At 34.9% G+C, this 26,780-nt stretch overlaps 1 pseudogene; it reads left to right on the plus strand.

Annotated features, from left to right (window-relative positions):
* The first annotated feature begins 2,703 nt into the window (after positions 1–2,703).
* LOC149565093 (T-complex protein 1 subunit beta pseudogene) lies at positions 2,704–3,588 on the plus strand (annotated as a pseudogene).
* The last annotated feature ends 23,192 nt before the right edge of the window (positions 3,589–26,780 follow it).

Consider the following 26,780-nt stretch of genomic DNA (forward strand, 5'->3'; position numbering starts at 1 on the left):
TGACATTGTTTACACATGGTATTATCAAGCTTCTTCAATTTTGGTAAACCTCTAACTTTCTTCATTTTACTGATGTTGACTAGATTATCAAAGTTGACATGACATAATCTTCTATGCCATAACCATTTATCATCAAATTTTGCAAATAAACAAGAAACATCATCCATATCAAGGTAAAACAAATTACTCTTTGTTTGATCTCCTTTTCCTATCAATTTACCATCAGTATCATAGATTTTTGCAGTTTTGTTTCCAAATTCCACTTTGCAGCCTATATTGCCTAACTGTGAGACACTCAGTAAATTGTAGTTTAATCCTTCAACATAGTATGCATTCTCACATGAAATTTGTTCTTTGAGCTTAATGGAACCTTTTCCTTTGATTTGACATGGAGCATCATTACCAAATCTAACACTATTTCCATCATACTGAGTAAAGTTAACAAACTTACTTTTGTCTCCTGTCATGTGATGTGAGCATCCACTGTCTATGATCCATCTGTCATTCTTGTTTATACATGTTACCAGTGTTTTGGTATCTTCTTCATCAGATTGGTCCTTCATAGCTACATAAACAACTTCATCATCATTATCATCAGAATTTTCTTCAACAATATAACACTTGTTACCCTTTTCTTTGTAATCTCTCCTGTCATCATCTCTTCTGTTCTTGTATTTGTTGCCTTCCTTGGAATCCTTTTTCTATGGAAATCTTGTAGCAATATGACCTACTTCATTGCAATTGAAACAAATGATAGGCATCTTACCTTTGAATTTTCCTTTCCCCCTATGAAATCTTCTAGTGCGCAATGCTTCCAATTGTTCCACATCTTCCTCATCAGTGCTACTATCACTCGATACATACTTCATTTTTCTTCCTTTCTTTGATTTCACCTATTCGGCATTATTCAGTGATAACTTGGCCTTAAAAGAAGATTCAACATTTTCAGGTTTGTAGTTGTCAAAATTGGATAACTCAAATGCAGTGAGTCTACCTATTATACCTTCAAAACTTAGATTATTTCCTGGTATACATCTTAGCTCTTGTATTTTTGATACTCTAATAGCATAGATAGGGAGCAAGGTTCTTAAGAACTTACTATTAACAGTATCTTCATCCAGTTGACCACTCAAGCATCTTATTGCACTTACCACTTCCTTTATTCTTGCACTATATTGAGCAGCATTCTCATTTTCTTCCATTTTCATGTCATCAAACTTTCCTCTGAGACTTTCTCTTTTTGCTCTTTGTACATTTTGATCTCCTCTATAGATGTCTAATAAGGCTTTCCACATTTTGAATGCAGTGTCACATCCTTTGATATCATCAAATTCAACATAGCTGAGTGCAAAGACAATTTCCAACATTGTCTGGTTGTGTTCTTGCTTATTTTTCATTTCTTCTGCAGTAGGAGCACCTATTGGATCTACATGTTCAGTAACAATTGAATTTTGGGCATAATCTCCTATTGATCCAAGATGTAGCTTCATCAAACTTTGTCATGCAAAAAAGTTGTCTTTGTTGAGCTTGGGAACTTCTCTCTTTGCCATTTTGATCTTTTCTGCTTGTAGTCCCTTTAAACTGAATTAGCAGTTAGCTCTGATACCAATTGTTAGAATTCTTTCACTTTTCCCTTATTCTTCATTAACTTATGTCTTCTTAAATAGGAGTTTGATTTTCCTTTTGCCGCTCAATTCTCCCTCTCCAATTTTAGGGCTTCAAAATGGATTAGGTAGGATACAATGTATCTACCCCATATCTTGTTCTCTTCTAAAAACTTTTCCAGTTGTATCCTTAAAAGAAAAATTTTCTACATCATGTTCTGTGCCACCAGCTCATCATTCTTATCTTCCTTTTAATTCACAAATTTCTAGATAACAACCTTGTTGACTTAGATCTAGCAAATCTTCGATTTCCAAAATAATGCAGCAACTCAGCATTATTGAGTTACTGGTGCTCGACACCTCTGTGTTACTTGGCACTTGGTTCTGCTTGGCACTTGGTTCTACTCAGCACTTGGTTCTGCTCGGCACTTGGTTCTGCTCTGTGTCACTCTGCATCTGAAGTTTACTCGGCATTTGAAGTTTACTCGGCATCTAGAGTTTACTCGGCATTTGAAGTTTACTCAGCATCTTGAGTTTACTCAGCATCTAAAGTTTACTCGACATCTAAAGTTTACTCAGCATCAACTAGGAATTTTCTCAGCTCTTACTAGCTTGCTTGGCTCCTTCTCTCTAATGAACTTAGTTTGAGCTTTACAAAAGAATTGGCTAAAACCTTAAATCTTTGATATGTTTCAATGTGCCCATTCTTTTTATCTTATAGTATTCCATCAAATACACTTCTTCATCAATGGCTTAGCTAATCCTTGTACTTTATTACAACATTATAACTTCAACCTTTCTCTAGGTGTTCTAGTTACATCTTATTGATTGCCTCCACCTTGACAATCAACTAATTGATAGTATTTGGATCACTAAAGCAATTGTCATTCCTGCAAGTAGCAAGTTTGACATCAATGACAAAACAATGATTGAGGACATTCTTTTACCAATTCCATATATTATTCCAACAACTCTTCTTATGATCATTTCAATCATTTTCAACAATGACCAACTAGAAACTAATTCAAACTTCATTTCATATTTAATATAATTTTGATCTTGGTCTATACAAATTTGATGTTAATTGCAAAGTTAGAAAATGAGTTCAAAAATCCTTGCACAGGACAAGGAGTGTTTTGCAAAGTTAATTGCCAATGCAGTAATGTAGCTTAAGGGTGGCACAAATTTAGAATCAATACATATTATTTAAAAGGAAGGAAGGTCATTAAAGGATTTATTCTTGGATAAAGGGTTCATATTAGACAAAAAGATTGGTTTAGTTAGTGAAAGGATATCAAAAATATTAAAAAAAAATGATGGTTAATACCTCTATTGATTCTAACAAGACTAAAATATATGGAGCTCATGTACATGTGGATTCAATGGAAAAAGTGGTAGGGATCGAGGTACTAGAGAGAGTAAATGTGGAGAAAGGTGCAGAATATCATTGTACACACAATCAATTGTTTTGTAAATAGATAGTCAATATATAATTTTACTGCAAAGATTTTTGTTGATGTTGGTATAGTTTCCATTCAGCTTCTTGATTTTAATGGTATTGAACATCTAGCTCTTCTAATTGGAGGAAAAATTCTTCAACATTTGACAATCTAGAATCAATTAAACTTGGTCATTGAAAAACCATTGCAAAAAATTTTATTGGAGAGGAAAAATGAATTCACATTTGAAGATTTTAGCACCATAGTTTTGTGAGGAGCAAGTTTTCATGTTTTGGATGAGATTGAGAGGCCTTCATATGATGCATTATGCATACTTGTCCAAATTGCATAAGATAGTAAAATACTTCTTGGTGGTGGTTGGCCTGAAATGTTCATGGAAAAGAAAGTGGATAAGATTAAAATTTAAAATGAGTACACTTGGAAAGAAGTCTTTTTCCATTGATTATTTTGCACATGCACTTAGGGAAACTCCAACCATTATAGAACACAATGCTAGATTGGTTAGTGAAAATTTAGTCATATAGCTTTGTGTACAGCATTAGAAAGAAGACAACATGACAAGGATTGATGTCATAATAGGAGCTACTGAGACATAGAAAAGCTAAGAATTTCTGATCATTCAAAATTAAAAAAGTTGTTTTGCTTTCAGAAATAGAGGCTACAAAGATGATTTTGAGAGTAGATGGCTCCACAATTCTATGTCTATGTGTATTCAAAGCATTAAAACAACAATGGCATGTGATTCTTGATATTTGGCCTATATCCATGTTCCACCAAGTTTCCATGATGGGGATGGGGAGGTGATTTTTGGGGATGGACCTTTACTTAGGTCATTTTGGGGTTTAGTAACTTGGGGGTGGCTATATAAAAAACATAGGAAAATTTCATATATTCATATGATAGCATTGATATGACACTCATCATACACAATTAAGATCCTCCATACATAACATTATTGTTCAATCAAGATTTTATAGGAGAGTTGAACAAATTCTAAAAGTCACAATCTAGTTTCTTTCATAATCCACTGTCAATGTTCATATCATATATTTATACTAATTATATTATATAATACAATAAAATTCTCGAAGGCTACAAGTTTTAACTATATAGTGACAAAAACATAGAAAGTATGTGTCCTTCCCTGATCAATGTCAATTGAAGCATTGACTTTGAGCCAATGCCACTACAAGGGGTTGCCTCATCCAATAGAACTTCAAAGAATCCACATGTGCTACCTTCTTCTTAATCTAGCTAGTGTCATCAAGATTCACATACTACTATGGAATTGGAGTTGATTGAGAAGCTAAAGTTTTATAGCTTTTAAGACAAGGCTACTATTCATGGGCACAACCTTTTCCACTTGTCTAAAGGTAAGGTTATTCCTTTTGATAGAGTGGATGAAGCTATCTATTGATTAATTCCTCTTTGCATTGGAGGAATTGAAAAACTATGAGATGAAAAATGACAAGAATCTTCAACTTTGGGGTATCTTTTCCATGACATGTCCTATATCTAATAGAATTAGCTTGAGTCAATGTATCTCTATATGTACCTATCTTAGTTTCTGGGTGAGGAACCTTATAGAACCCTCTCTAAATACCAATAAATATAGATATATATACATCTCATGAATAAATTTAAATCTTGTGAATCCAAAAGATAATAACATCACTTTGAACACTAACATACACAATCATCCATCTTTTGTTATTTTTAATGATGGAATGAAGGAAACAAAGAAATAAAATCCAAATAGATGAACTCAATTTATAAGTGAAAGTTGTATGTCATGCCCTATCTAGGGTTAATACAAGTCAACCTAAGCTTCAGCTAACTTTAGTTAAAAATAACTCAAATAATGGATATCCCTCAAGGTATGTAAATGGAAGGCTAAAAATATCCTACAAGTCTCAAACACTTAAACATTACAAAATTCAAATTTAGTTCAATATACTATAGGAGTTGAGAATCCAACTTTGGAAACACGCCAAGATCAACTATTGTGCAAATAGCTTGCCGAAGAGAAACCTAAGGAGAAAGAGATTGAAGAAAGAACTACACAATAAAATATTTCACAATAGGAAATTAGAATTGCTATGTGAATGGATGGATTTACAATGAGAGAGAGACCACTTATAAAGGCCTCAAGGAAGCTTTTAGAACAAGCTTTGAAGGTGGTGGAAGATAAGGTTGACAACTAAGCACACTTTCCACAAAAAGGTGGAACATGCTAGAAGGGAACAAACTCTTGTGTTGTCATCAACTTATCTCTACAACTATTAACTACATGCATTTACCTAAGTAAGCTTAACTAATAGAATAAATAATTATTTATTAATTATTTATTTATTTACTCTAACACCCCCCCTTAAGTGCAACTTAGGGGAATGCCTTAAGCTCACAAAAACTAAGATGAAATGTAGGATAGGTCTTGGCAAAAAGGCCATGTTAGGTACCCATGTACAATGCAAGAGAATGCAAACCTCTAAAAATGGAAAAAGAGGGAAAACCACATGGGAAAAACCCTCCTCCAAAAAAACATGCTGAAAAAAAAACATGAACTGAAGGAAGGAAGGCCTCAACCAATCCCCCCAAGGACAACTTTCGTAACCCCAAGCATAGACTATAGTTTAAGATAGCATGGTGATGCAAAAGGCTTAGTGAAGATGTCTACAACCTTATCGGTGGTAGGAATATACTCCAATGCAATAACACCATCTTGGATCAATTAACGAATGAAATGCATATGCAGCTCAATATGCTTGGTATGCCAATGCTCCACTAGGTTGCGAGAAATGTGGATGGCACTCTAATTATCACACCACAAAATAGTGGGATGATCAGGAGGAAAGCCAAACTCAATCATCAACTGACAAAGCCATAAAGCCTCCTGACTAGCAAGAACTATAGCCTTGTACTCAACCGCTATAGATGGAAGTGCTCAAGCATGCTGCTTCTTATATGACCATGTGATAGGACTTGAGCCAAGGAAAAACACAAAGCCAGAAGTAGACTTTTAATCATTGACATCATTGGCCCAATCTGAGTCAATATAGCCAACAATGTGTGGAGTCCCCATAGTATAATGAATACCATACATGAGTGTACCCTAAATGTAGTGCAAAATATGCCTAGCAGCTTGCCAATGACTCTCATGAGGGTCCTCTGAGAACTAAGAAACAAGGCTAACTGAAAAGGAGAGATCAAGACAAGTGTGTGTCAAGTACAATAAGCTACCAACCAATTGTTGATACAAAGTAGCATCCACTGAAGGCAAAGAGGAGGAGGTAGACAAAGTGACACCTAATTGAAAAGGCGTAGGAGTGGGCTTGCAATCAAGAATGTCAAAGCGACAAAGCATGTCAAGAGCATACTTCTACTAATACACAAAAATTCTAGTAGGAGACTGATTAATTTGAAGACCAAGAAAATAGTGCAGCAAACCAAGATCAGTCATCTCAAATTGGTCCATCAATGCATCCTTAACATCCTAGAGCATAGATGATGAGCTACCTATAAGGATAAGATCATCAACATACAAAACAAGAATCAAAATCTCATCTCCAAGACATTGTATGTATACTGTGGGATCAGAATGGCAATGAGTGAAGCCTATAGACAGCAAAAATGAGTCCATCTTCTCATACCAAGCCCGAGGAGCTTGCTTGAGACCATACAATGAACATCAAAGCCTGTAAACCAAGGTGATATCCCACACAAAACCTAGAGGTTGCTCCATATAAATCTCCCTAGTAATGTCACCGTGCAGAAAGGCACTCTTCACATCCATCTGATAAATTGGCCATCCCTATGAAGCTGTGAGGGATAAGACAAGGCGGATAGAATTCATATTGGTGATAGGGGCAAAAGTCTTAGAGTAATCAACACCCTCAACCTGCAAAAACCCCTTCACAACAAGATGAGCCTTATGATTATCAATTGAACCATCAACAACATACTTAGTACAATAAATCCACTTACATTGCACTAGCTTTCTCCCCTTGGGAAGAGGACAAAGATCCCATGACCTCTATTGCACTATCCCATTCAGAATGTCCTATCTCTTCTAAAAATGTCTAAGGATTGGCACTAATAGCATGACTGAGAAGACTGGAACCCATAGTATGAGAAAGGGTGTGATAGGAAGTGGATGGGTCACCAGCTAGAGATCCTGCAGCCTCAACTATACCTCAAGCCCATTCAAGCATCCAGGGAGGATCTTGTGGTGGAGCTAAATGGGTATCACCATGATCATCATCCTCATCATCCATGGAACAATTTGGAAAAGAAGAGGGAGTAGTGGGAGCTAAAGGAGGCAATGGAGGCAAGGAATGAACTACAGGAGGGCTCTCACCAATCTGAACATCCCATTGAAACAGGACCTCTCTGAAATTAGGATCAAATAACCTGTAAGTCTTTGCATCCTTGTAGTAGCCAACAAAAATTAGTGGTTGGCTCTTCCATTCTGTTGCTTTCCTTTGAGCATCAGGTACAAATTAATATGTTGTACTCCCAAAAACTCTGAATGATGATACATCAGGCTTGACATGGGACCAAGCCTCCTCAGGAGTCATATGTCAAAGTGCCTTGTGAGGCATCTAATTTTGAATGTAGTTGACACAATTGACTGCCTCTACCCAAAAACATGAATCCATGGACCTAGACTAAATCATGCAGTTTGCCATCTCCCAAAGGGTTCTATTCTTCCTTTTAGCCACACCATTTTGCTAAGGAGTGTAGGGCACTGAAAGCTGATGTTGAAGACTATGCTCAAAATGGAAATCTCTGAAAGCTTGGTTCACATACACCCCCTCATTGTCCATGCATATCCACTAAATAGAAAGCCTAGACTATTTCTCTACAAATGCCTTGAAAACTTGAAATGAGTCAAAGACATCAAACTTGTACTTAAGAAAGTACACCCATGTGCATCTGGAGAAGTCATCAATGAATGTAAGCACATATCTAGCACCTAAAAAAGAAGGAGTAGGAAATGACATTAGGTCACTATGAATTAACTCCAAAGATGCTAAAGCACAAGTGGCTCGTCCATGTGGAAAAGAATCCCTATGTTGCTTGCCAAGTGCACATCCCTAACAAACACCATCTAGACAGGAAATCTAGGGAAGCCCAAGAACAAGTGCTTGTGTGCTCATCTACTAAAGATATCTATAATTGACATGCCCAAAAAGTTCATGCCAAAGTCTACTTGCTGAATTTTCATATGCAACTAAGCATGAACCTATGTCATCAGAAGACTCAAATCCATCAAATCTATAGAGGTGAGATGCAGAGTCAACACTCCTGGTAGCTAGAATCATCTCAATATTATGTAAGTCCTATATAACCATGTCATGTGGTGAGAACTCAACTATCTTACCAGAGCCAGAGTGGAAAATCTGATAGATAGACAAGAGATTCGTTGAAATATTAGGAACACAAAGCACATCCTAAAGAGAACCCCCAGCTAGATCAATAGAACTAGAACCCAAAATTGAAAGTTGAGAAGAGTTCCCAATAGTAATATGTGTGGTAGCACAAGGAGTAAGTGAAGTGAGCAACTTAGGAATTTTTTTTGATGTGGTGAGAAGCCCCAAAATCAAGAATCCATATAGGTGTGGAAGTCGTAGCTTGTGCAGAAAGAGCATGACCTTTCCCTGTAGGTGGGGATGTAGACTGAGGAGCTGAAATTTGATGCTCCTTCATGGCTTCCTTAAAGCCTCCAATTGTCTCCAACACCTTGAAACTAAATGTCCATCCTTCCCACAAAAACTATAGTTCTCACTAGATTTCTTCTTGGTCTTGAAGGTAGACTCACCCGACTTTGAAGAACCTTTACCCTTGGGAGGGTTTGTTGGAGGATTAGCTGGAGGCTTAGGATCAGATTTTGATTTGTCTTTCTTTGATTTACCTTTCTTCTTGGATTTCCCCTTAAAATTTTGAGCAACCAATGCTTGGCTAGAAGAGCCAGAGGCATCCACCTGTTAGATCTTTGCCTATTCCCTAGTAAATTGATCACAAAATGTCTCAAATGTAGGCATCCTATGTCTATCACCAAGGGCATCCATGGTGGAGTAGAAAGTAGAAGAAAAAATTTGATACTATCCCCTCAACTTTGAGAGTATCTAAAATATGCAATCATTGTCAGTTTTGTTCTTCCCACATCCCTATAAAACTACACGTAGAGATTTGAACTTCATAAGAAAGTCCTCCATGATGGGAAAGTTTTCTAGTGACAAAGAAGTCAACTCTACATCCAACTGAAGTACCCATAACTCATTCACCTAACCAAATAATGTCTAAAATTTCTACCAATAAGCCCATGGAGAAGTCAAACCATCCAAGTGAAATAGTAGACTATCTAAAATGTTCAGTGCAATTAATCCCATGGCTTCATCCATTTTGTTCCTGTGATGTAGAACCTCAAAAGGGTGTGTGAGAATAGGTTTGTGCTCATCCAAACAAGACCATAGACCTCTTGACATGAGAAGCCTAGTCATTTGTGCCTTCCAGGTGTGGTAGTTGTGTGGTGTGAGATGGGTCACAAATGGATCCACCATTGAGAGAAGAAAAGATAGAAGTAGAAGGGTCTTATTTTGAATTAAATTATAAATAAATAAAAATAACCCCCCCCCCCCCCCCCCCCCCCCCTCCACAAATGATAATATCCCTCAAATACCACAAAAAAAACTATGGAAAGCAAAAAACTAGAAAAGAACCTGGGTTGTTGATGTAGAGGAGGAAACAAAATTCTCTATTTTGATGCCAAAAATGGGAGCTCAAATGAATTCAAAATCAAATAAAACTAACACCATTGTCTTTGTCTCTGAGTCATCTTTTCGATGCTTCTTTCAAATTAGAAAAATACCTTTGTATGCTAAAGTTATAGCCAAAAAATTGACTACTGCTCCAAAAAGACCACCTCACTAGAAATTTATAGTCACTATGTTAAATTTGATGTCCATACGGCCGTCACAAGGCCATTGCCAAAAAAAAATCTAGTGGCTAGATTGTTAACATCAGAAGTCAAATTGATGATGTCAACTCACTAGGAAATGATGTTAGCACAGGGTCTGAGAGTGATGTTGTCAGTAGTCGATAAGATGACGCGTTAGTCTAGAAAATGATGTCAGGGCTGATACAAATACCAAAAAATGATGTCACTATGCTAAATAATGATGTTGGACTATCACATAGTGACATTAGCAGGTCTAAGCGACTAGTGAGAGAAATTCATCGGTGGCAATGGTGCCTAGGAGGAGAACTTGGCAGTGCCTCTATCTTTAGTGGAGTGAAGGTAGTGATCTGGTGGTGGGTCAGTGTCAAAGGAGCTGTGGTGAGGAGCTACCAGTTGAGCAGTCAAACAAGCTACCAACTAAGTGATCGATGGGTGGTTGGCGAGTGGTCCTGCAGTGGTGCGTGAGTGCTATGATGGTGGCTACTCGTTTTATTATTTTTTTATTTTTTTTTTGTGTTTCGCATCCATACAACCGTATGACTACAACCAGGGGGGCCTTAAAAAATTTTCAAAATGTCCTATAGCTGAAAACAAAAAGTTTTATATGAATCTTGACTGTAAACATCCTTTTGAATCCAATAGCAGCATCCATTTCACCCCAAAGTGCTCCAAAAAATTGCTCTACCCCTAAATTGAAGAAAAATGCACAAATAGACTAGGGTTTGTGACTTCAAATCATGGCTTCAAAAATCCTTCAAAAAAGAAGCAACAAGGAGGCTCTAATACCATGTAGGAGTTGAGAATCAAACTCTAAAATTGTCCCAAGATCACCTGCTATAAAAATAGCTTGCCGAAGAGAAACCTAAGGAGCAAGAGCTTGAAGCAAGAACTGCACAATAAAATATTTCACAATAGGAAATTAAAATTTCTATGTGAATGGATGAATTTACAATGAGAGAGAGACCACTTATAAAGGCCTCAAGGAAGCTTGTAGAACAAGCTTGGAAGGTGGTAGAAGATAAGGTTGACAACTAAGCACACTTTCCATAAAAAGGTGGAACATGCTAGAAGGGAACAAACTCCCATGTTGTCAAAAACTTATCTCTACAACTATTAATTACATGCATTTACTTAAGTAAGCTTAAGTAATAGAATAAATAATTATTTATTTATTATTTATTTATTTACTCTAATATATACAAGGAGCTTATTTACATGGTTGCAAGTGCAAACATTCTATAGTTGATTGTTGGACATGGAAGACAGTGCACTTTCTTGTGTTCTTTTCTGCCATTTTCACCAATATTAACTAATATTTGGAATCTTCTATAGTATAAAATATACAAAATCTTTCCATGATTATTAAAAATTATTTAAAATCCATGTTTTGTACATGATGCTTTCTTAGTAACATACCATAAATACGCAATATTTGATATGTGGAATGTTAGAAAGATTATAGAACATGATGCACTTTTACCAATATATCAAAAGAATTTCATAATCTATATAAGATTTATGGAATTAATATGGATTGGCTCAAAAAAGAATAAAGGGATTTGAGATGGGATATGAAGGAAGACTCTATGTTACAAAAATAAACCTAGTGTTTTTGTTTAAGAATTAAATTACACTTATAATAGAAACTCCATTGTACTTATTTAAAAAATATTTGATATCCAAAAAGTTACACAAAATAGTATCTATAAACCAATATTATTTATAGCAATACAGCCGACAACCAAGCCTCTATAACTTGTGCATGTCAAAAATGAGAACTTATAACCTTTTAAAGGTTGCAATAATATAAATTATGAATCTAAATATAATATATTATAGTGGGAGAAGTAGTTGGTAAAATTTAAAAGAAAAAGAAAATGACATGTGCACTCAAAAGGTAGAAAGTTCTCACTTTATCTCTTCAAATATAGCACAAAGCTTCCGTAAAGGTCATGATCCTTGAATCAGTATGTTAGACAATAGTGATAACATATAGGAATCATAAAATACTCCAAGTAGTTCTATAAATTTAGATTTTAAACACTTTTCATGAGTCTTTACATTTATGAAGATTCTAATAATGTTGGATGGGGGGTATAGTATTGATCAAGAAAGCTCAAATAGTTTTCTTCCTAGAAGCATTTCAATACATCAAGAAAAAGGCTAATCAAACTACTAATCCTACAAGAAGCCATAACATGATCAAATGGTTTCGGCATTAGACCAAGTACTCCAACTAAATATATTATGATCTAAAAGGTAACAATTAATTCCTCTTTCGTTTGGGTGTAGTCTTAGAGTGGGCAAGTACAAGAAAGACTATTATTCTTACTAAACTTATAAGTACAACTATTAAACAAGGTGAAAGAATACTAGGTAATAACACCTGCAAATGTTGATGTAGATAACATAGTGGAAAGACTTTATAACTTGGGATTAAATAATGTGCAAATTTTTAAGCTAATTACAATGTTCAATCCCCAAGAAACATAATAAAATGCTAAAATTGGGTGAAAATTTAATTTGGTAGAAGAAATTGTTGTGAAACACACTATAATTAGAAATAATGTTCTTACCTAATGGCGTTGCAAAAAGGGTGATCATGAATTCAGTTTTCTTGACTACCAAAACCCTCCTCCTCTTCCTTCTCCTATTCACCTTATAAGTCCCCATCTCATGTGTACAATTGCTCAAATTTTCCATCCAAGACTAATCTTCTAGTGCTCTCTAAACCCATAGCTCCAACGCCACTACTAGAACAATAAAACTTGCGAGTAGGTTAGGAATCATGTGGTGTTTGTTGATACTACTCTAACCCAAAGCTTAATCCCTACAATAAAATTGTACTACCATGTTGTGCCCTTCCATTTGCAATCTTTGATATCATTGTGTCATTCCAATTATTGTATCCCCATGGAAACATAAGTTTCTTAGAGCTTTGATTTCCTCTTGATTCTCTTATTAGGATTTTCTCTATGAACTCCCTTTGAACTCAATGTTGGCTTTTTCAAATGCTATTTGTCTTCCCTCATTTTCTTTATTTCCCTCTCAATGTGAATTTGAGAAATAAAAGAATATGATGTAAAAAAAGTAAAAGAGTTATTTCTAATCTTTCATTTTATTCAAAAATTATTTGATAAAAAAATTATTATAATTTAAAAAGAGGATGTCAATGATTTTTTTTGTTGTAAAAAAATTTTAAAATATTTATACTTTTTTTGTTTGATCTAATTTAATATTTAATTAATAGGAAAGGGACTATAGATTAAAAATAAGAATATAAAAAATAAAAAAATTATATGATTTTATGTTGTTATTTCATTTTTAAAAAATTAAAAAATTAATGTTGGATAAATTAATACATAATATTTGAAATATTCAGTCCATTATTAATTTATAAAAATTGATAAATTTAAATATTTAGATTATAATTTGAGTTCATTGTTGAGGATGTCCTCAAATTTGGCTATGTTGTAGAGGGTCTCCTTGTCTTCAAATTCATTATGGAAAAATATGAATTCCTTTCTTGTCTTTTTTGACAAATTGACAATACCTTCCCATACAAGCTAATTTAGTTAAAGAAAGAGGCACTACTTCAAACTCCTAATATTTGTAATATACTTTGAAGGCTGCTTCGGAAGATCATCATCTCAAAATCTTACTCAACTATGAACTCACCTAGGATTTTGGAATGCATTGAACCTTTTGTAGGAATCAATGTAAAGTATCCAAGAATGAATGTCATGTTTTGCAAACTGATAGAAATCTTCAATGAATTCCATATATAATGAATGTTGTATTTTCTAATGACTTTGGTTTTTGGTGTATCATTGTAAGTATATGGGTGTCTCTATAAATTAAAATTATGCATTTGGGTCAAATGAGTCACAATCATGATTAATTATAACAACATGATCACTTCCATGGTTGCAAAGCTATCTTTTAAACATCTTTTGTGCATGTCACAATCAACTTCCCTTTAACCACATATTGATTTTGATTTGTTGGCATTCCTATCAAACTTGTGACTTATTTAAATAGCCACATAAAATGCGTCAATACTACACATTTCACATCCTAACCATAGTTGTTCAAAAGACCCTTGAAAATGTACATGTCAAACTACACAATATCATTATAAGAATGAGTTATAAGTTTAAACAATGTGTGCAAGAATATGTTAATAAAGTCTATAGGAAAGAGAAAACCATACTATAATTAATAATGTAGGAAAATGAATAAAATTTAAACATAATCTAAGTAGGTTAGTCAGTCTATGATTAATTAGTGAAATCTTATTAGTGAACAAGCATTTCTAGTGAAATGGAACTTCTAATTTATAATAAAATAAATGATAGTTTATCAAATATTATTAGAAATGAGTACAACATTTAATTTTTTTATTTTTGTATGGGTGATTGATTCTTAGTGACTAACTATTTAGTCATTTATTTAGTATGTTTTATTTAGGTGATTAATTTTTCAATCATCTATTTAATCATTTATTTGGTAGGTTATTCAATCATTTTTATTTGCTTGATCTTGTGATTATACCTAGTGACTAGATTAGTCACTTATGTACTCACCAATAGTTGTAAACTATAAAGAAATAGTAGAATGTGATCACTTTTAGTCATGTGACTAAAAATTTTACTGGTGTGACTAAATTTTTTAGTCACATAGTTACATATTTGTCAAAATGTACTAGTGGTTGCACCACCGAGGCTCCACTTTGTGCTATTTAATTTTGGAGCTCAACTAGCTTCTTTTTCGTGCCCTTCTTTTCTTTGGCTAAACTCCCAATGATGATTTCCATCATACCTTAACCTCCTTATGGATTATCTCCAATTTTCTAGCAATTTGGAACATGGTTGTACCTTCCACCAGTGAGCAATATAGTCACTAAAATCATTATGCAAGTGCTACATAATCTTGTATTTGAAAATTCATTATCTCGTTAGACTTCATGTCGAGGAGAATTTGAGATGGTCCTAGGATAAGCCTTCAAGTTAGTATATTGAAGAATATTCCATCCAATAGAGATGAGGGCCCTATTGAGCCTAACCTAGATCAAGTTTTTCCCAAGTCTATTGTTAGACTAGGTGAAGGTCAAGCCATGGAGGTCAATATCAATTAGATTTTTTCTTCTCAATAAATCCTCTAGATATTACATACTATCTAAGAAGTCCTCCAGTCCCCACCATCTTCTCTGAGGGGTACAAAGGGGTGTTGAAGTCCCCCATACATAAGATATTTCTTGGTCTTATAGAATTAGCCATAGAGGTTGTAAGGAAACTTAGCAAGAAAGAATATAACCATTTCCACATAACCTATAATAGATATGAGATAAATATGGAATTAAAATCCACATGCAAGAGAATAGACAACATACCCAAAAAATGTGACACAAGATATACCCTGGAAAACCCTCATTGAGGGAAAAAACCCAACCTCGAAAAGCATCCATCACCATGTATTATTCAGCAAAAATACCATTGCCATACAACCATGGAAGCCTTCATGGTCATAGCCACAACAGAGAAAACTATGTGAACAAGCATGAATCCACACATCCCATGCCATGCTTCCAACCTTCACAAATGCTCCTTTGGCTTACCTGTCAAGCCTTGTCCTGCTCAACTCTTGCCTTTCTCACTCTTTCTCTACAACAACTACCCTTGTGGCTACTTATATAGTAGCAAGTCACACAAAACCACTAAGTGGTATTATATAAACCATGTGCTAAAACCATGTGCTACCTAACCCACTGACCCCACATTTAATATTGGGCATTTAATTCTTTTTCCCAATATTAAATAATTACATGAAATATTATCACAATGTTACAATACAACTCATTAAGAATATTCAATGGGAATCTTTACATGTTGCACGTCCATCTAAGCACAACATTACATAATAAAATAAAATAATAAAATATAACAATATTATGCAATGTGTACAACACGCATTATCTCAACAATCTCCCACTTGTTGTATACGTTGCATAGCGTCAATCTATAGCCACATAAATGAACAAGGGAACAATCCCTCCCAGCACATCCACCATCATGAATCAAAATACACCAAGTGATCCATCCTAGTACCTGCAACAAAATCAAAATATCCAGCATCTCAAACATGAATGATCTCACCTTCTATTATGCCACTGCCACTGGACATACATAGAAGCCATCCAAAGAGAAAACCACCCAACCTGTCGCATTAGAAGATCATAAAATCTTGTACCAACTGAAATTCCAACCAAAAAAAACCTGATCCAAAGGTAATCACATGTATCCTTAGTTGTCAAAATATCCATAGCTGAAATAGCACCCATAGCAAGAGCCAAACCCATCCAACTATCAATACCTCCAAAGGTATGACAAGTGAATCACATATCACCGACATATCCAATCCATAACTTGCAATCACAAGCCTCAAGAGCAATACCTGCCACATATATACCAAGAAGCTCCCACTGCAAAAGATAATGTCAAATCTATAACCAATCCACTAACAACATCTCAAAGAAGTGAATCCATTTAGTTTCAAGGACATCCACAATACATAAAAAAATATATTCTGCAAGAACAACTCTCATAACAAGTCTCCAATGCTCTCCCAAGTTTTCCACAACCAACAAAGGAAAGAGATAAAAGACTAACTATGTCATCTCTCACATGACATACATGAGCACAAACCAATGATCACAATCTCTAGCCAATCTTAAATATAATGTAAGTGAAATCAAACATCCAGGAAGATAACCAAGACCAAGAGAAACCATGCAAATTATAACCTATATCATGTCCTTCTACACACACCTCTAGATGTAAACTGTGCAAGTATGATCTCCTCCATAAAACCCTAACAAGAAGCCTCAAAAACACCCAAACCATACCATATAACCAATCATGGATGTAAGCCTCTCACAAGAAGATCAAACTCATAAACCATTCATAATCCAAGAAAATGCCCAATATAAAACCATCTCCTAAATGCAACCAACATAATAACATATGAAAATGGAGATAACCAATGCTAAACCATCTCTCAAATGAACCCTCCAAAACTAACTCATGTACCATAGCTCAAGATCCATATCCATGAAAGACAAGCATAAATATAATGCAACTGAGAGAGAAAATGGGCTATACCTCTCAAGTAGCAAGCTGCCGAGTAGACCAAGAATGGGGAATGAGAATGCTCATCAAGATACCCAAGTCTCCAACCAAGACTCGGCTAAGAACAATCTCCTCTCAAGTCCATATCAGGTGACTGCCCCTTGGACTTCCTACTGAAACCACTAACTATCCCAACAAATACTTCTCTAATCCAAGAGAAATTAGCATCACCACCATCTCTAAATATCCATGAGCACCTGTAACCAATCAATCCTAGCCAACTCCAAATGCAACATAGCAATATCATGAAGTATCCATCTTGTGATCAATGTACTCAATACCAAGAAACTAAACCAAGATCAATGTCAAAGTTCCAACCATGGCCTCAGGAACATAAACATCACAACATGATCTAACCATCTCAACCAAAGAGATAAAATTTTCCACATGAACATACTATAACATGTCACAACTCTAAACATGTATCAAGAGTATACCATAAAATAATAATGAAACCATCCTCATACCAAGAATAACATGCCAAATAAAAGCATAAACCACACCTTTTCCGAGAACCCTGTGAGTCCTCAAGATGCAACCATCTCCACACACCATGAAGAAAAACATCTCCACATACCAGGAGGAACCATCTCCACACACCATAAAGATAACCAAGAACTCCATGAGTCCTCAAGATCTAACCATCTTCACACACCATGAAGATAACAAGTGCACCATGCGAATGTCAAAGATGCTTCTGCAGCAATATGATCCTCCAACATCTACAAACACTCAATAAATATATCAATGCCAAGAACTCCCACTCAATTGTGGTACTAAGTCTCCCATGGCATCATAAAATCCATCTCCTATATGAATATCCAAACCAAACCATGAACTAATTTTGTACTATCACCCCATCATTGTCACAAGCTCCCACTAAACCATGTATTCAAGTTATCCATGACATAGTGATGAAAAACCATCCTCTAACCGTGAGAATCAACCAAGGCATCAAACCATCAAAGAACTCAAAGTGCACATCATGAGCTCCTCAAAAGAAACCAAATAACCCTGATCCTCAACCAAGAAGATATACCACCATAACCAAATTAGAAATCCAAGCTAATGAACATCAAGGATGTACCTGTATATCCAATCATGTCATGCCAAAATCTATGACACCATGATCACATCCATGAATCGAGAAACTAACACTCAACGTGTCCAACCTGTAAGCATAAAATAGTCAACCAAAATTCTCCACCATGACTGTACTTGGTAAAAACATCTCATCCATTCTATAAGAAGAATAAAATTAGCAAATCATGTGACTTAGGGCATAGACAACCCAAATCCAAACCACCAATCTAATTATGCATCAATAATGAAAGATCAATGGGCAAAGACAACCCATAACCAAGCCATAAATGCAACCTGTAAGTATAGACTACTTACAACACTGCACAACTTGTAGATCCAACAAGTCCTCATACATATCCGAACCAAACACTAATTACCATATCATCATGAGACTAATCTGAAATATGAACTGAGTATACAATGACATCAAATCTTAAATCTCCAATGACATAAACTTAAAATGTTACCATAGTCAAAATATATCTATAAACTATTTAAATCAATATATCACCAAATAAGTTATGCCAAACCTACACCAAAACTAAACCAATGTGTAGAGCTCTCCAAGAGCTTTTCGTTGACTAGTCGAAGTCCAAAATTTGACTCTGTATGCATAAGTTATACCTCAATCCATGCTCCAAATAAATAAAATCTAACTTTTGGGCTCTTAAAACTTGACAAAATCTGAAAATCATAGAACCAAACCTACACCATGTTGTAGTGCTCTGAATTAACTTTCTAACGCCTATAAGAACTCTAAAATTTGATATTCTAAGAGAAAGTTATGGATGTTTTACTAAGACAATCTTTTTACCATTTTTATTGCGATTTTTCATTATTATTTTATTTTTTCTTGTGACGAAATTTTTGACGAGATTAAATTTGACGGCCATCATGGGCTGAAACCAAAAAACTCTTTCATTTCTTCTAAACATGGCCAAACTAGGGCATATTATATATCAAAATTTATGAAAATGTTGACCTAGATCCAATGGTGAGATCTGTTTTTACCCAGGAGGCCATTTCTACATGCTACCCCCCAAAACCCTCATTTTAAATGAAACATTCAAAAAATCCTTTTGTCCAAAAAATTTCACATGCCCAAATCTACCAACATCCCATCATAAAAACAAACTCAAAACCCTTAGATCTATAATAAATCACTCATATATCTTGCCCTTTCTTTTATCCTCTCATGCATTCCCATGGATTCAATCTAGGGTTACAATAATAAAACCATAGCTCTGATACCACTTGTAAGGAAACTTGCCAAGAAAGAATATAACCATTTCCACATAACCCATAATATAGAATTAAAATCCACATGCAAGAGAATAGACAACATACCCACAAAATGTGACACAAGATATACCCTAGGAAACCCTCATTGAGGGAAAAACCCAGCCTCCAAAAGCATCCATCACCATGTTTTATTCAAAAAAATACCATTTCCATACAACCATGAGATCTATAATAAATCACTCATATATATAATAAATCACTCATACAACCATGAGATCTATAATAAATCACTCATATATCTTGCCCTTTCTTTTATCCTCTCATGCATTCCCATGGATTCAATCTAGGGTTACAATAATAAAACCATAGCTCTGATACCACTTGTAAGGAAACTTGCCAAGAAAGAATATAACCATTTCCACATAACCCATAATATAGAATTAAAATCCACATGCAAGAGAATAGACAACATACCCACAAAATGTGACACAAGATATACCCTAGGAAACCCTCATTGAGGGAAAAAACCCAGCCTCCAAAAGCATCCATCACCATGTTTTATTCAGCAAAATACCATTGCCATACAACCATGGAAGCCTTCATGGCCATAGCCACAACCAAGAAAACTATGTTAACAAGCATGAATCCACACATCTCATGACATGCTTACAACCTTCACAAATGCTCCCTTGGCTAACCTGTCAAGCCTTGTCCCGCTCGACTCTTGCCTTTCTCACTCTTTCTCTACAACAACTACCCTTGTGGCTACTTATATAGTAGCAAGTCCCACAAAACCACTAAGTGGTATTATATAAACCATGTGCTACTTAACCCACTAATCCCAAATTTAATATTGGGCATTTAATTCTTTTCCCCAATATTAAATAATTACACAAAATATTATCACAATGTTATAATACAACTCATCAAGAATATTCTATGGGAATCTTTACATGTTGCACATCCATCTAGGCACAACATTACATAATAAAATAAAATAATAAAATATAACAGTATTATGCAATGTGTACAACACCCATTATCTCAACAGAGGTGGCCTCATCCCAAATAGAAAGCCTACCATTACGAGTATTAGGAGCATAAAATTTGAAAACAAACCAGTTGCCAGACTGGTTGGTGAATTTAGTGGCAACAAAATGGGTGTTGGCAGAGATATCCACTCCCAATGCCTTATCAGGATTCCACATTGTGGCAATCCCTCTAGAAGCACCATTAGCCTCACAATAGGTGTAGCTAGCACTTGGCCAGACATAACTAGCCACTCTCAAGAAGACATACGTAGTCATTTTAACTTCCTGCAAAAGAATCAAATCAGCCTTGAGTTCAATGATCTTTTGTTTGATTTTGTATTGTTCCCTGGGGCTATTCAGCCCTCTCACCTTCTAGGATATGACCTTCATATTTTATGGCTCTGGGTTTCTTCAGGGTTCTCTCTTTTCCCTAAGAAATCTTTTTTTTTGGTTTCCTTTTGACGAATGATCCTAGTTGGAGGTTGACCAACTATCTCATCAAATCCAAAATCTTCTTTGTTCCCTCCTTTGTTCTTCCTCTTCAGGACCACCCATTCAAAATCCTTGTTAAAAATATTTGCGTCCCTCGAAGTAGGTGAAAGAACTTCAATAATGCAAAGCAATGAAACTACAAGGGTTTCATTTTTGAATAGTGAACTAGCTCCCACATGAGGGAGTGGGTTGCATGTATTTCCTTTTCCCATCTAAGACATATAATTACCTAGTAACCCCTCACCCACTTACATTATATCTAGGGTCTAGATACCCAAAATTTCCCCCTCTTCATGCATAATCATCTCCAAAGCCTCAGACAACTTACCTATATTTTCCTCTCCTTACCTCTCGACCTAGGCTTTCATAGGGGTTCTGGTTTTCCCCTCAATATTAGGGGTTTCATTTATCTGGGCATCCCCTGAACTAGGTGGTTCCATGCTTTTCAAGGTTTCAAGGATAGCATCCATTTTAGCTATTTTCAAGCTTTCTACCACCTCAATTCCTAGGGTTGAGACCTTGTTCTTGAGTTTCTCATTTGTTGGGTAGTTAACAAAAAGATGCCCAAAGCTATTACACTTCTTCTAGAAGAGGACAACATTCTCGTAGGCTAGAAATTGCAACCAGAAACCCCATTTAGATCTCAGACCCACCATGGTGGGAAGGGGTTTATTCATTACCACATTAACATAGATCTTAGCAAAGCCAAGCTTAATCTTTGAGCAAGTCATCGAGTATGCTTTTATGAACTACCCAAAGGAGTTACCAATCCACCTAAAAATACACTCATCCCAATGCTCCAAGGGGAGCCCAAGGAGGTGTATCTAGATTGGGGTGGATCTAAATACATCACATTTTGGATTAAATCTTGGTTTCCACTTAGCCATCATTAGATGGTGTTTGCAAAAGCTCCAAGACCCAACCAAGATCAAATCCTAGTCCAACTCAACCATGAACCTAAATAGGAAAAGGGCACTCACCATCATAGAGATTAAAATATAACCCATTATTTTCCATTTAGTAGAGCACCATTTTCAAACCATGTCCATCGTGGGCTAGAAAGAGACAAACTTTCCAACAAGGCTAAGGGTAAAACCCAAGGAGATCAAATCCACCACTGAATCTAGAGTGAAATCTGGGGTCTAGTGGGACCTGAGGAGAATGTGGGTTTTACATCAAATTCCATACGAATATTTGGACCCACAATAGCCTTGAGCCAATTTGGTTTAGGGCATGTCACTAAAGTGTCATCATTCAAGGGGACGATTAGGGGTTTGGGACCCAAGTAGGTGTAGTTGTCAGGGATGGAGCCAAAATCCACCAAGATAGCAATATCTTCCTATAGAAGAAAACAACTATTTAGGGATTTCACCACCAATTCCAAATCTAAGTAGTCAAGGGAAAGATCCAGAGGGGGGATGGTGGTGAGGGGATCCATCCCTCCCAATATTGAGAGGGCATGGAAGCAGAACAGGGGGATGGCATCATAGTTCTAGGCAGCAAGAAGGTGGGAAAGTTGTGGAGTGGAAAGGTTAATTAGAGGATTTGGGAAATTCTTTATGATGCATGGAGTTATATTTAGAGACAAGTTAGGATTATTGAGAATGAAAGAGCTTTGAATTTGAAATGTCAAAACCTAAAATATGTAGCCTACACTAGTAGAGAATTTTTTGCAGGAACCAACATGTATGTATGTATGTATGTATTGAGTAAATACTATGGAGCTTGACCTTTGATTATGAACTAGGTCATTAACCTGTGATATTGTTAAGCAATCTAAACAAGAAAAGCTTACTATAATAAATGATGGTAGAAGATCTTTCTTGTGATTTTGGTACCTATTTCAAGACCTTGCAAAACCATTGGTATCACTATATTATAGATATGATGTAGAGATGCAAAATTCTTTTGATTTTATGAGTAAATGTCCTCATTGTAATAAAGCAATGTAGATATGAAACATCAACATATCACTATAATATTTTTTATATAATTAACTATGTTATGATATAGATTATAATTCTAAGGCACGTGATTAGTTTGTATAAATTCTCTATATTCTATGATTAGATCATTTTAAAAAATTGTTACTATATCTTTATTGAAGAACTCCAATGAAGGACGTTAATGTAGGAAGTTAACTCAAAATTGTGTGTGGACAAGGATAAATATGTACATGTATTACAAAATTAGAAAACATGAACTACACTTGGAAGAATATTTATTATGCATTTCTAGGCTTATCTCAGGAAAATACTTGAGATAAAAATTCTAATGAGATGATATATATCATTACAGTGAAAACTGTAGAGGTTGTATATTTTAGGAGACTACCCTCTACATTCAATTCTAAAAATAGAATGTCTAATAAAAACTTAATGACCTAATTTTTGTATCAAAATGTTAATGTGAAAATAAATTGGAATATATATATATATATATATATATATATATATATATATATATATATATATATATATATATATATATATATATATATATATATATATATATATATATATATATATATATATATATATATATATATTCCAATTTATTTTCACATTAACATTTTCATACATATATATAAACATTTTTATTTTTATTGGTAAATGACAGAGGCCATGATAATTGATTAATACTAATAAAATTAAAATATAATAGCATTCCTCCATTCAAATGGGCACTGGTAGGAAAGAACGTGGAAAGAAAACCTCCAGTCTAGGTCGGGCCATGGTCCTTTATTATTACAGCATAAAAGGGGTATACCCCGGTCAGAATATTCTTATTCAAACATTACAATGAATGAAAATTTAAGCACATAGCTCTTTGAAGTTTCCAAAGACCTCTTGGCAAGGATTCCAATACTTTCTTTATCATTCATGCATGGAAGCCACATACGATCATCCCTAACTATCTATCTTACAAGTAAACTGGTTAATAATTGATATTATGATATTCTTAAGACTATCTAGCACCGTATTAATATTGTTAGAACCATTATAATTAAAATAAATGTAGGAGGATCCAAAAGATGTATTTACACTCTCCTAAGCTTATCGTAGTATTAATAAAATTAGGCCTATATTAAGTAACTAATTAAAGAAGAATATTAAAATCTACCTGATTGCCTTACATAGAATACAAAAGAGAAACAAGAGCTAAATATAAAATTCAACTTAATTACAAAATTCCATCAAGTTTAGTTGAAACTCCAAACAACATTTGATTAGTCTAAATAACTTAATAGTCTTCCCAAACAAAAGGAGTATCAAAATTCAAAAAAGGAGGGCACATAGCCACCACCATGTTTAGCTATCCATATTCAGACCATCTCAATAAAACTACTTGCCTATCCTAAGCTATCCATCAGAAAAAGAGGCCTTACTGCATACAATAAACTTCTTGTAAGCTAATTGTATATGAAGGATTAGTCAGTAAAGAAAGTAGAGTATATAACTGACAAATTGAGCATCATATAAATTGAAATAAACCATAGCTCAATATTATAAACTAATACTAAAACATATCTACATAATACCCTTTAATAGAGGGAACTATCACAAATAAATTCAATTGTTGGATGGGAGGAATGTCACAAAATAGAGAGGGAAAGTTTTGCAGCTACCATCCCTATGGCCCCAAAATTCACACCACATGGAAATAATATCAAACAACACAAAGTGCTACCTTCGAAACAAGCCAAAAATGGAGAAAAACCTCCAAACATAATCTAAGATTGCATATAGCTCCTCGTTAACACTAGAGAAATTGGGTACCCGATCCTTATGAGAACATAAAACCTTAAACCAGATGCTATTCGAGAATTGGATTTGGATATCCATAATTTTCTGACTATAAACTTAGCTGAGATATTATGCAAGAAATACTAAAACCAAATATGATAATATAATTAAGCAAACATCAAGATATCAATAGTAAGAAAATAACCTCAAAATAGTGTAATCCAAATTCACACCATACACCAGTTTCCATAATGCCAACCATATATCTCAACTACAGATAAATCATATTTGCAAATAAATTAAATAAGCAAAAGATACATGCCTTGAGGACCTCCAAAACTAGAGCTACCAAATAGAAATGTAATAACTAATCTTAATATTATTATCATAATTGGTCCATTACTATATATAAATTAAAGGAGTTATTAAATTCTTCATACGACTGTAAAAAGTATTACAAAAAACCAAAGCATGGTATTATAGCTAAAGTCAATAGCAATTGTATATTACATAGTCCAGTACAAAAAACCCATTATAGGGTTATAAGGTTACTAATCCAAAAAGCACAACCTAATTTCATATCAGCCTAACCGATTACCAAAACAAAATGTAATATCTAGCTGTGCCTCCAAGAGAACCTTATTTCTAGTATACCATAATGACTTCAAAGATGTCATTTGGATTTTCTACATGAAATTTAGGGGGAAACTCAAAATTGCACTTAACCCTACTAGTCTTCTTCAAGTTTGGAGTACAAAAATTTAGGGCTTCAAGGTTGTCAAAAACTACCCTGGGCTGTATATATGCATTAAAAGCATTAAGGGAGTTTGATAACCATATTATGTTCTCCTCCTCCATGATACCACTCCATTAGAGAAGGAATTGGATGATGGCCTCCATCTTGGGCCATTCCTTGTAGAAGGCTAGGCTCTCACGAATGATCAGAGAAGGATGGTGATAGGCAACTTCCAACTTTGGAGACCCCAGTGGAAGATCCATATATTTCTCTGGAAAAGGAATGCACAACTTATCATCAATGTTACGGATAGCTTGTTCGAGACCCTTCCTCAAGGTAGGATCATAAATATTGCAACAAAGCTAGATGATGGCCCTAGGCTCCACCCTGGTTGTTGCCATACATCCCATAAAAGAGCCTATTATATCACTATTCGTCCTCCATGTAAATCAGTAATTGAAGACTCCTTCACCAATAGCTCTGCTCATGGAAATCCTTGTCATGTCGTCCATCAGTTTTAGAATTCTGCTCTAACGCTCCGGTTTGACATTGTCACAAAATGCCATGGTGCAAGCCTCCTTTGTATGGAAGACATAGATATTGGAGTCCATTTTGCAAAAAATATCAAGCCAAACAATGGTCAAGGAAAATGACACCTACAGTAAAACAAGACCAAATGAAGAGTCTAGAAGCCCAGACTAGCATGACCTCATATAATGATAACACCAACAATCCAAATCATGGGAAAGACATAAATGGTATAATGAGATAGCCATAAACTAAAATCCATGAAAACAGACCAAAGATAAATGAAAATGTAAATGACACCACGTATCATAATGATGAGCAGAAGAAGGTAATCATTAAAGTCTTAAACAAAGATCGATAATAAAAATAATAAAACCAACATAGTTGGTAGACTTTAACCTAAATAAAGACACCTCCATGAGAGATGGACAATCAAATTAGCAATATGCTAAAATGATAGAAATAAAAACCTAAAGGGTAGAAAACTAAATAAATCAATAAGGAAGAGGATTAATGATGAGACCTAGGAGGGAGGTAATAACTATTAAATGAAAAAATTATGCATCATTATAGACCTAGAAATTAACATCATCAACTCCTTTGTTCACTAGATAATCTACCTTCTTATTACCTTCTCAGAATATGTGACAGATCTAACTATCAACGAACTAGTCTAGGAGATTGAGAACTTCACCTAGCTTAGAATTGAG

This window comes from Cupressus sempervirens, chromosome 3 (assembly GCF_028749045.1).
Source record: "Cupressus sempervirens isolate cs-2001-9-10 chromosome 3, ASM2874904v1, whole genome shotgun sequence".
Taxonomy (NCBI): domain Eukaryota; kingdom Viridiplantae; phylum Streptophyta; class Pinopsida; order Cupressales; family Cupressaceae; genus Cupressus; species Cupressus sempervirens.